The following is a 9515-nucleotide window of genomic DNA, read 5'->3' as shown; positions in this document are numbered from 1 at the left end:
ACACTATCATTATCAAAATATGATATTGATTTTAAAGAAAGTAGGAGGATATCAGGGAAAATAACATATGCCTCAGCAGTGAAGACTGCTGACTAAGGCAAAAGAAATCATAGACTCCAAGGGTGTATCGAATGAACGGTAAGCCTGGCTTAGTCTAACGAAAGGGGACACAGACCCTAGATGGTATCAAATGAAAGATACAACTAGTAAGGTCTAAAACAGTGAATACAGACCCCAGACAGTATCAAATGAAACATACAGCTGACAAGGTCTAAAACAATGTAATTCTAAGAGTGTGTTTCCAGCATACAGTGTTATATATCGTTACCTTAAGACCATGAATTATAAGGTAACATGGAGATACTCGTAACCATACTAATTGACACTAGAGTACTTGACGCCCTGCAAGCGTCGGTGTAAATATGAAATTTGTAACCCCTTGGCTTGGTAGGCCATGGACTGTAGCCAGCAGTCAGGGTGCAGGGGTGTCAATCCCATATAGATGTATACACATAATGTCCGCTCTCCCTACAAGAGACTCTGGTTACCAACTAGACAACGGAGAAGGCAGCATCCTGAAGATGTATCCCAAATGGTGAATTCTGATGAAAGTGCTGGACTAGCAGTAGAGATTCATGTATACATGATATATAACTAATGATCAAACGACCTTCGGATGGATATCCGATCCCACCAGACCACATCCAAACGAGGAAAAGGAAATAGGGCGAACTAGCCTTCCTAAGTCCTTTAAACATTATTATATATAACTATACACGTATAGGCATACATTTAACTAAGTAGAAGCGTTATCAAAATAGAAGTGTTTCATGAAGTAGACGCGTTTCTCTAAGTAAAAGTGTTAATAAAGTATAAGTGTTTACGAAGTAGTAGCATTAATGAAGTAGGAGCGGTTCGTGAAGTAGAAGCAGTAATAAAGTAGGAGTGTTTACGAAGTAATAACATTTCTCGAAGTAGAAGCGTTTAACAAGCATAAGTGTATCATGTAGTAGGAGCGTATCACGAAGTAAAAGCGAATCATGAAGTAAAATTGTATCACGAAGTAAAAGCGTTAACAAAGTAGTAGCATTTAACTAAGCAGGAGTATTAACTAAGTAAAAGTATAATGAAGCAGTAGTTTCTAACAAAGTAGGAGTATAAAAACATGGGAGAAATCTTTGATGAAAACTTTGGAAAACCGTTGTACTTAAGAAAATCGCGACTTGGTATTCTTTTGTAAAATAAGTTTGAAAACCTTTAGAAATCCTTGAAAAACTTTCATGAGTAAGTTTTTAATGAAACTTTGATAAAACAATATAAGTAAATAGTTGAACAAGCAAAGATATTTTTAGAAAACCATTTACAGTATCATACTTGGTAAAACAGTTGACAGTGTAGGAAATCCTTGTGCATGCGGGTTATCAATCACATGTGATTGATATGATAACTGCATGTTTAACTTGTATTCCCCCCATAAAACATGTAAAAACATTTAAAAGGTTAATTCAGGGGTATGAACTCACCTGTTGTAAGTGGATCCGATGAAGGTGCCGGTTGGGTGCTCGGTGTCAAGTAAAGACTTGAACACACTTAGTGACCTATTACCATATGATAACATATGTTTACATACAATTAGTACATATAATACTAATTTAACAAGTATACGCATCCTAAAGTGCGGAAAACACTTTGGTTAAGTGCTTAGAGTATCCCGGGTAACATTTAAGGGTGTGTATGGCTTAGATAGGGAGTTTACTCTTCAAGAGTAAACTCTTTATAGATTTCATGGCCCTGGGACTAACTCCCCATGAGTTTACGGCCGTAAACTCATGGTGGGAGTGTTCTAGGATGTTTCAAGGACTTATATCACTTGTAGAATTAGGCTAGGTCCAAATATAATGCATATGAATGGATTTAAGGCTCTAAAGGGACCATTTGAGGAGTTTACGACCCTAAACAAGGAGTTTACGGCTGTAAGCTCCTATATGCATGTTCTTTTTGTGTTTTGAGATCTTAAATGGTATAGAATAAAATCCTATGTGTTTTTCCAAGTCAAATGGGGGTGTTAGGGCATCATTTGGCCACCTTTTGGGAGTTTACGGCCCATGGACCTTTCCTAGGGGGTTTATGGCTGTAAACTCCTATTTCCTTGGTTTAATTGAAGTTTAAAGCCTTTACTTCAATGGGGGTTGCTCCTAGATATTTTCCAAGGCCATAGGAGGTGTTTGAGGGCATTTCTAACACTTGAACTTGAGTTTACTCCCCATGAAGAGGAGTTTACGGCCCAAGCACGTTCTTGGGCAGTAAACTCAAGTTTACTCCCCAAAATTTAAGTTCAAGGTGTTCTAAGCTCGAATGTGTAAGTTCACAACTCATATCTAAGCCTTAGGTGTAGTTTAGAGGGGTTTTGGGGCTTAAAAACCCCACTTAAGGGTGTTCACGGTCCAAGAGAGTTCTTGGGCCGTAAACGCATGTATTGGCCCCTAATTGATGTTTTAAACACAAATTTGCATGCTAACTAAGTTATACAACAAGTTAGGGTAGATTGCTTACTCATTTGGGGTTCGAAACGGGCGTTTTTGGCTCGAAAACAAGTTTTAGAGAGAGAGTGAAAAGGGTGGAAATGAAGTTTAATCCCCCATATATAGGGGCTTGAGTTGAGGCTCAGTGGAAATCTACCCGATACTGCCGTTAAACGGGGCTTTTGGTCGCACCCGATTTAGTGGCCGTATCTTGACTTGGTTGAAACTAAAATTTTTAAGGGAATATTGTGGTGTTTCTAATTTATTTCAATCCTCATAAAGTCATTTAAAAAGTCCCAAATTAATTAACCAGTCCAAAAGTTAATGGATAGTTAAATAAAACGAGGCTTATTAACGGAAAAGGGGTTAAAAATGACAGAATAAATTTCGGGTTGTCACACACTCTTTCTTTGGTTTCCTCCAATCTTCATCATACTTGGGTCCCCACTCGAATAGCAAACTTGAGCTTTCTTGTTCCCATATTCATCCAAGTTGCAATCTTTTGTCAAATGTGGGCCACTACATCTTTTGCAACCAACTCTAATTGCATGAATTGATTGGTCCATTTGTGTCAATCTCCTCTCCATAATGTTAAGCATTGCCATCACATCAGCCATCTGTTCAGGTTGTGCACCCCAACTCCTTTAATGCCTTCATTCCTTGGACTATGATATTCACGAGAGTGTTTTGCGAATTCTTCAATTAATTCCTTAACTTCGCCCTGATTTTTCTTTGTAAGTGGTCCTTGAGAATCAAGGAGTTGCTTTTCATCACATTTACCCCGTCATAAAATATGGACACCTCTTGTTGAATGTTAAGGTCATGTTGAGGACAATTCCTTAACAACCCTTTGTAACGTTCCTAAGCTTCGTAAAGTGACTCCCTCGGGTTTTGCTCAAAATTGGCTATTGCCTTTTTAAGTTTAGCAATCTTAGATGGTGGACAGAATTGGTCTAGAAACTGCTCACGTATTTGAGCCTAAGTAGTTACTGTACCGGGTGGGAGTGCTTTTAACCAATCCTTTGCAGCTCCTTTAAAGGTAACGAGAAGCATCCTTAGCAAGACGGTGTCTCTGTTAACATTTGGGACATTGAAGTAATCAACAATGTCATTCACTTCATCTAAGTGCTTGAACGCATCCTCATGATCCTTTCCATAGAATGGGATATCCTTTAGTGCGGAGAGGATATGTCCCTTCAGCTCATATATGGCAGTGGCAGGGATTATAGGTTGTACTAAGCCTGGACCAACATCATCTCGAATTCTCTTTTTGTAAGCTCCCATGGACATTTCTTCAATATTTTCCATCTCGTTCCTTGGCTCGTTCTCGGGTTCACTTGTATGTTCTTCAAATTTAGGCTCGGTATCATATTCAGATTCGGTTAGGACGGGTATTTGATCCAATTGTTCAAGCTTGCTCTTGTTCTTTGAGGATGAACTTGACTCCCCCGTTTTCTTCCCTGATTTCTTTGAGAACACTGATTTGAATTCTTATAAAGGTGTATTCTTTTTGTAAATTGCAGATTTGAGATCTTCAAGCGGCATCACCAAAGGGGTGTTAGAGCCTCTAGTCAAGAACTCCTGTAAAAACAAAAAAAAAAAAAAAGACGTAATACTGAACTAAGAAAAACGGACTAAAATAAGCAAAACTAAGGCAGACAGAATTCATGTCGTGAATCTAAAAGGTTCACGTCGTAAATACTGTAATGCAAAAAATAAATAAATAAAAAAAAACAGAAAAAGTAACTTCTTGCAGGTTTTACACTACAAAAAGGATCGATTAATTTAAGGCAAACAAACTAATAATTAACTAAGCCGTTCCCCGGCAACAGCGCCAAAAACTTGGTGATAGTACCCACTAATTTTATAATTTATAACCTAACTAACTAACTAACTAAAATGCACCTAGGCAGTGTACCTAGTCGAATTACAGAATAGTTTGGTAAGTTGGGTGTCGATCACAGGGAACGGTGTTTTTTAATTAATCTATTCACTACTAAATTGATCTAACTATTAATAAACTAAAAAGGGGGTTTTTTTTATCTAATTTTGCAAGTTTAGATGAACTTAATCCTTTAACAAAAACTCAATTAATAAACAAACACTTTTGTTAGTTCGAATCCGCTTTCACTCAATGCTTACACATTAGCTGTGACTATTACTGTTGGTGACCAATTAAGGAAGTATTAGCAATTTAGTTCTAAACCTACTAATTATTAATCAATTCATGTAAATCTATTTATGGTCATACAATAGTTAACACATAATCAATTATTAAATAAGATTGGAGCTATGAAAGATTGATTAATCAAAACACAATTACAGTCATAATATGAGTTCTCTAACACAGCTTGATTTAATGATTCAATTACTAATCTAAGATTGGTTTGATCTTAGCTCCAATAAACTAGTGTTCACTATATTACTAGGTATTCAAGTTCATGCAGATTTGTGTTCACTAACTACACAGAACAAGAATTCAAAGCAATCAAATGATCAATTCAAGCATGCTAGGTAAAATCAATCAACACAAGCATATCACCAATAAGTAAAGTTAAGTCTAATGCATTAAAACCATGAGTTCCAGCTTCATCTAGCTAACAGAAGCGGCTAGATTTAGCTGTACATATTAGCAGCTAAACAAATAAATATTATAATCAAAAACATGTTTAATTGTACCAATCTATAAGACAAATTATGAACTCTTTCTTCCTTGGTGTTAAAACCAACTTCCAGAGCTTCTTTTCCTCTGAATTTCGTCTACAGGAATCCCCTAAGACAAACAAAGTCTCCCCAAATCGTAATGGAGAAGGATATATATATCTTCCCCAAAATCATTGTTCACGTCGTGAGCATATAAAACTCACATCGTGAACTCGAAGTAATCGTAATCGTCAAGGATTCCTTCACCCGGATGCTTATCTTCTAATTCTTTCCACTCACGTCGTGAACCATCAACTGTTCACGTCGTGAGTATGTCTTTTTGGGTGTTTTCCTTGTCATTCAAGTCTTCAACTTCCAAATTTCATCCTTTAACACTTTTAGTCCCTTTCTTCAAAATGCCTTCTTTTTTGCTGCAAAGTGTAATTTAACCTTATAAGTATCATTATTCTATGTAAATGACCAATATATATATATATATATATATATATATATATATATATATAAATTCACTTAAATATTGCCTAAAAATATGTATAAATATGGCAATATCACTAACAATCATATTTTTCCAATTGCATAGGCTGCTGTTTGTGTGGAAAACAAATAAATTTGGAATTGGTTTTTAGAGAATCTTAAAGATGACCTAGAAATAGCAAATGGTATTGGTATTAACTTGATGCTAGATCAACATAAGGTATGTCACTTACCATCCTACTTCATGTATACTAAAGTGGATTGTCTTTTAAAACACATTACCTTTATGTTGGTTGTTGGAGGCTATGAAAGAGATAGTGCCTACTGCTAAGCACATATAGTGTGCAAGGCATATTCTCTCCAACTTCAAGAAAAATTTCACCGGTATACACTATGAGAGGATGTTTTAGAAGGCATTCAAGGCATCCACTGAGCCTTTATTCAATGCAGACATGAAGGAAATTCAACTTTTTAATCCTATAGCATGTGACTACCTTATGGAAAAGAACCCAAAATCATGGTGTAGACCTTTCTTTCAAGAGGGTAGGATGTGTGATGTAGTGGAAAATAGACTATCTAAGAGCTTTAAAACGTGATTAAAGATGCAAGAAAAAACCAATAATCACAATTTTAGAAGAAATTAGGTTGTATGTTATGGACATAAAATTCAGTTTGAACATCAAAGGTAGTTCATGACCTAAATATAAACCATATGCAACTATTACAAAACTACTTAATGAGTTCAAAAGAGCTCAAATGTATTATGTTTATATTTTCTATTTTAAATTGACTACTATTAGTATATACTAACGTGAATACAATGTCAACATGTATCGGCAGGTTGTCCCAACTGGTTTAAGCCAGCTTAAAACAAGAAACTTGATAGAGCCTTATGTTCTGGATCTAGACAAGAAGACTTGATCATGTAGAGTGTGGTAACTAAATGGTTATGGATGTGTATATTTAGTTGCAACTATCTCCTCCTTAATAGAGATATTGGAAGTTATGTGGATGCAATGCAATATGCAACAATTTATAGGAAGACTTACAAAGTATTCAATGTGTGGGATGAATGGTAGAAATATGTGGCCATCTACTGACTTTGTACCACCTTTGACACTATTAAGGAGAACAGTATCAGGTAAAGTGAATAGAATAAAGGATCCAAGTGAATGGGGTGCAAAACATATTGTGTCAAAGGTTGGGAAAAAATTTTGTGTAGTGTATGCAAGCATGTAAGACAACAAGGTAACATGTCCTCAACTGCAAAAGGCAAAAAAAACTCAATGTATAGAAAACAAAGATAATAAGTGGTAAAGATGGGGAAGGAACTAGTGGAACAAAACAATGTGAAAATGTAATAGCAAAGGACAAAGGTAAGGAGGGAATTATGAAGAGAAAAATGTCTGAAAGAATTGTCAAGAAAAAACTAGCTACAATGATTGAGGATAAGGATGGGGAAGGCAAGAATGGTAACAAGCCAATAGAAGTTGACTAAGAAACCAACAATGACTTTCTTTCATGATTTACTTGTTATATTTTCATGAAATCGTAATATTTCGAAATAAGTTTGGATGTTTGGTGTTATGTACTACATATCGTTGCTAGACAAACATTTGTAATGCTATTGGTTTATATGTGGTTATGATTTCATGTTCTTTATGGACGTACATGGTATTGGGGTGAATTTTACATATTAATTTAGTTGTATGTGGTTCCATTTATCCAAGTAGAAGCTTTTTTAAAGCACACATTTGCATATGTACCATTTCCAACTTCGCTAACACCAACTAAAGTACCAATCAAACATAACACTTATTTTTTTATTAAAGTAAAAGAAAATTACATGGACAATCGACTATTTTCCATTAAAAACAAAATAACATAAGCAAACCCTAACAACTTGTAAACAATTATGCCAAAAAAACAACCCAACTAACAACTAAACACATCTCCAACTTCCAAATCTCATATTCAATCTTCTTTTTTTACCTAACCAAACCTACAATCATCACTGCTTCAACACTCATATTCTTACTCTCTTCTTCTTCTACCTAAATATAAATCCACTATGGGGTCCCTCATAATAAAAAAAAATTATGAGTGAAGGATTGAGATCTGAAAAGCGGATATGAATTAAGGCTATAGTGTACAAATAAAGAAAGAAAAATGTACCTTATTGGGACAAGGATAAAAGGGTCTTCCGGGGTTGGTCGGAGTGGAAGACATTCTTACAATGGCAAGACATCCACAAGAACATTTCACCATTTTTGCTTTGGAATTCCAAAGACAAAAACAAGAACATAGCAAAGGAAATGGATATATTTCCAAGGATCTGTCGAGTAAGGATATAAAATACTTTTAAATAGGAAATGAATAAATTACCCCTTGGTTTGAGCTAACTAATAGTAGTCACAGAGGGCTCACCAAAAAAAAAGTTAATTACCATTAACTAAGTCAAACAATGAACACAAGAAATTTATATTATAAGCCAAACATGTCTGATGTTATCATGACTTAATTTCGATTACCATATGTAGCCATATCTTAACAAAATGGTTGTTGTAGTCACATATGAATTCAAAATATATCAAAATATTCGCATTACAACCACCATTAGATTAGCATTAGCACTACCTAAACAACCATAGCCTAATAATATATACGAAAATTAGAAACACAACTACAACCCATGTGATTCACTTGTTGATCATGAAGTGGAGCATGAGAATCATGAACACACACATGATGACGACGAGGCCAACAACCAACACAGTAATAGCTTTTATTTTCTTCTCAAGGTGATCAAACCTCTATTCCATTGTAACATTTCGTTTAAAATTAAATAAATAAATAAAATTAAATAAAAAATAAAAAAATAATAGCCCTAAAACCCCAAGATGTATTTTATATTTTATCTTATTTTAGCCCTAGGGCAGTAATATTTGATCAGTGTTAGCTAGGGGAGTTAAATGTTATAATTTCAGGAATTTGGAGTCTAAACTGTATCAATTGGACTTAAAATGTAAAGAATTTCGTGACCAAGGGTTGTTTGGTAAATAATGGGCCTAATCAGAAATGTTAGTGGCTGGAGGGGCTGGAAGTGTCAAATGTGTACTTAAGTTTGGAATTAGAGACGGGAGATTAAACCCGTCACCCATCCCATCCCTTCATCTCATATAACACTCGATACCCTCTCAGACCCTAACCCTAGAATCGGGGAGCTCTATTTTGGACAATGATCATGCTCGTATTTTGGGCCATTGATTGGATTATTACTTCACCTGAGAATGACTAAGTCAAACCTTAACTAGTCATACCCCTAAGTGATTAAGTACTTAATGGGTTAAGTGTTCTTACTTAACCCTAATCGTCATTTCAAGTGAGGTGGTCACTGTTGCAAGTGACTATGACTTGTGATCGATTATTGACTCAAGTATCTTTCTGTAGGTGTTTGGAAGTGAGTTGAAGTTGGTAGAGTCCTTCATTACTACAGTGGTTATCTACACGTATATCGAGGTAAGTTTCGCCTTATTGTACCCGTGGGTCGAAGGCACCAATGTTGGCCCACTAGTTTTGGTTATCTGCTAATAAAGGGATTCCCTTGGGACTATATATAGTCATGTAAGATAGACTAAGGACTCTTGATCTAAGCTCTCTTACCTATTCCTTGTTTGGTTGTGGTTCTAGAGTAGGATCACCTGTCCGGGTGACTATCTCACCTCTGAGTATTTACGGCCATGCATTACTTAGATTGTTGATATTTAGTATGTTGCTATGCTGTAGTGATCTATTAGATTTGTGTTCTGGTATTGAGTATGTTGCTATGATGTAGAGTTCAATTAGTTATGTCTC

The 9515-nt window shown here is 35.6% G+C and overlaps 1 non-coding gene across 1 annotated transcript; it reads left to right on the top strand.

The window, feature by feature from the left end:
* The first annotated feature begins 3339 nt into the window (after window positions 1–3339).
* LOC111888938 (small nucleolar RNA R71) lies at window positions 3340–3446 on the top strand. The gene has a single exon (XR_002849367.1). It is a non-coding gene; the product is annotated as a small nucleolar RNA R71 (small nucleolar RNA).
* The last annotated feature ends 6069 nt before the right edge of the window (window positions 3447–9515 follow it).

The sequence above is a fragment of the Lactuca sativa genome, chromosome 2 (assembly GCF_002870075.4).
Source record: "Lactuca sativa cultivar Salinas chromosome 2, Lsat_Salinas_v11, whole genome shotgun sequence".
Classification (NCBI taxonomy): Eukaryota; Viridiplantae; Streptophyta; class Magnoliopsida; order Asterales; family Asteraceae; genus Lactuca; species Lactuca sativa.
Note: the sequence above shows the minus strand (reverse complement) of the source record. Positions and strands in the feature narration are given on the sequence as shown.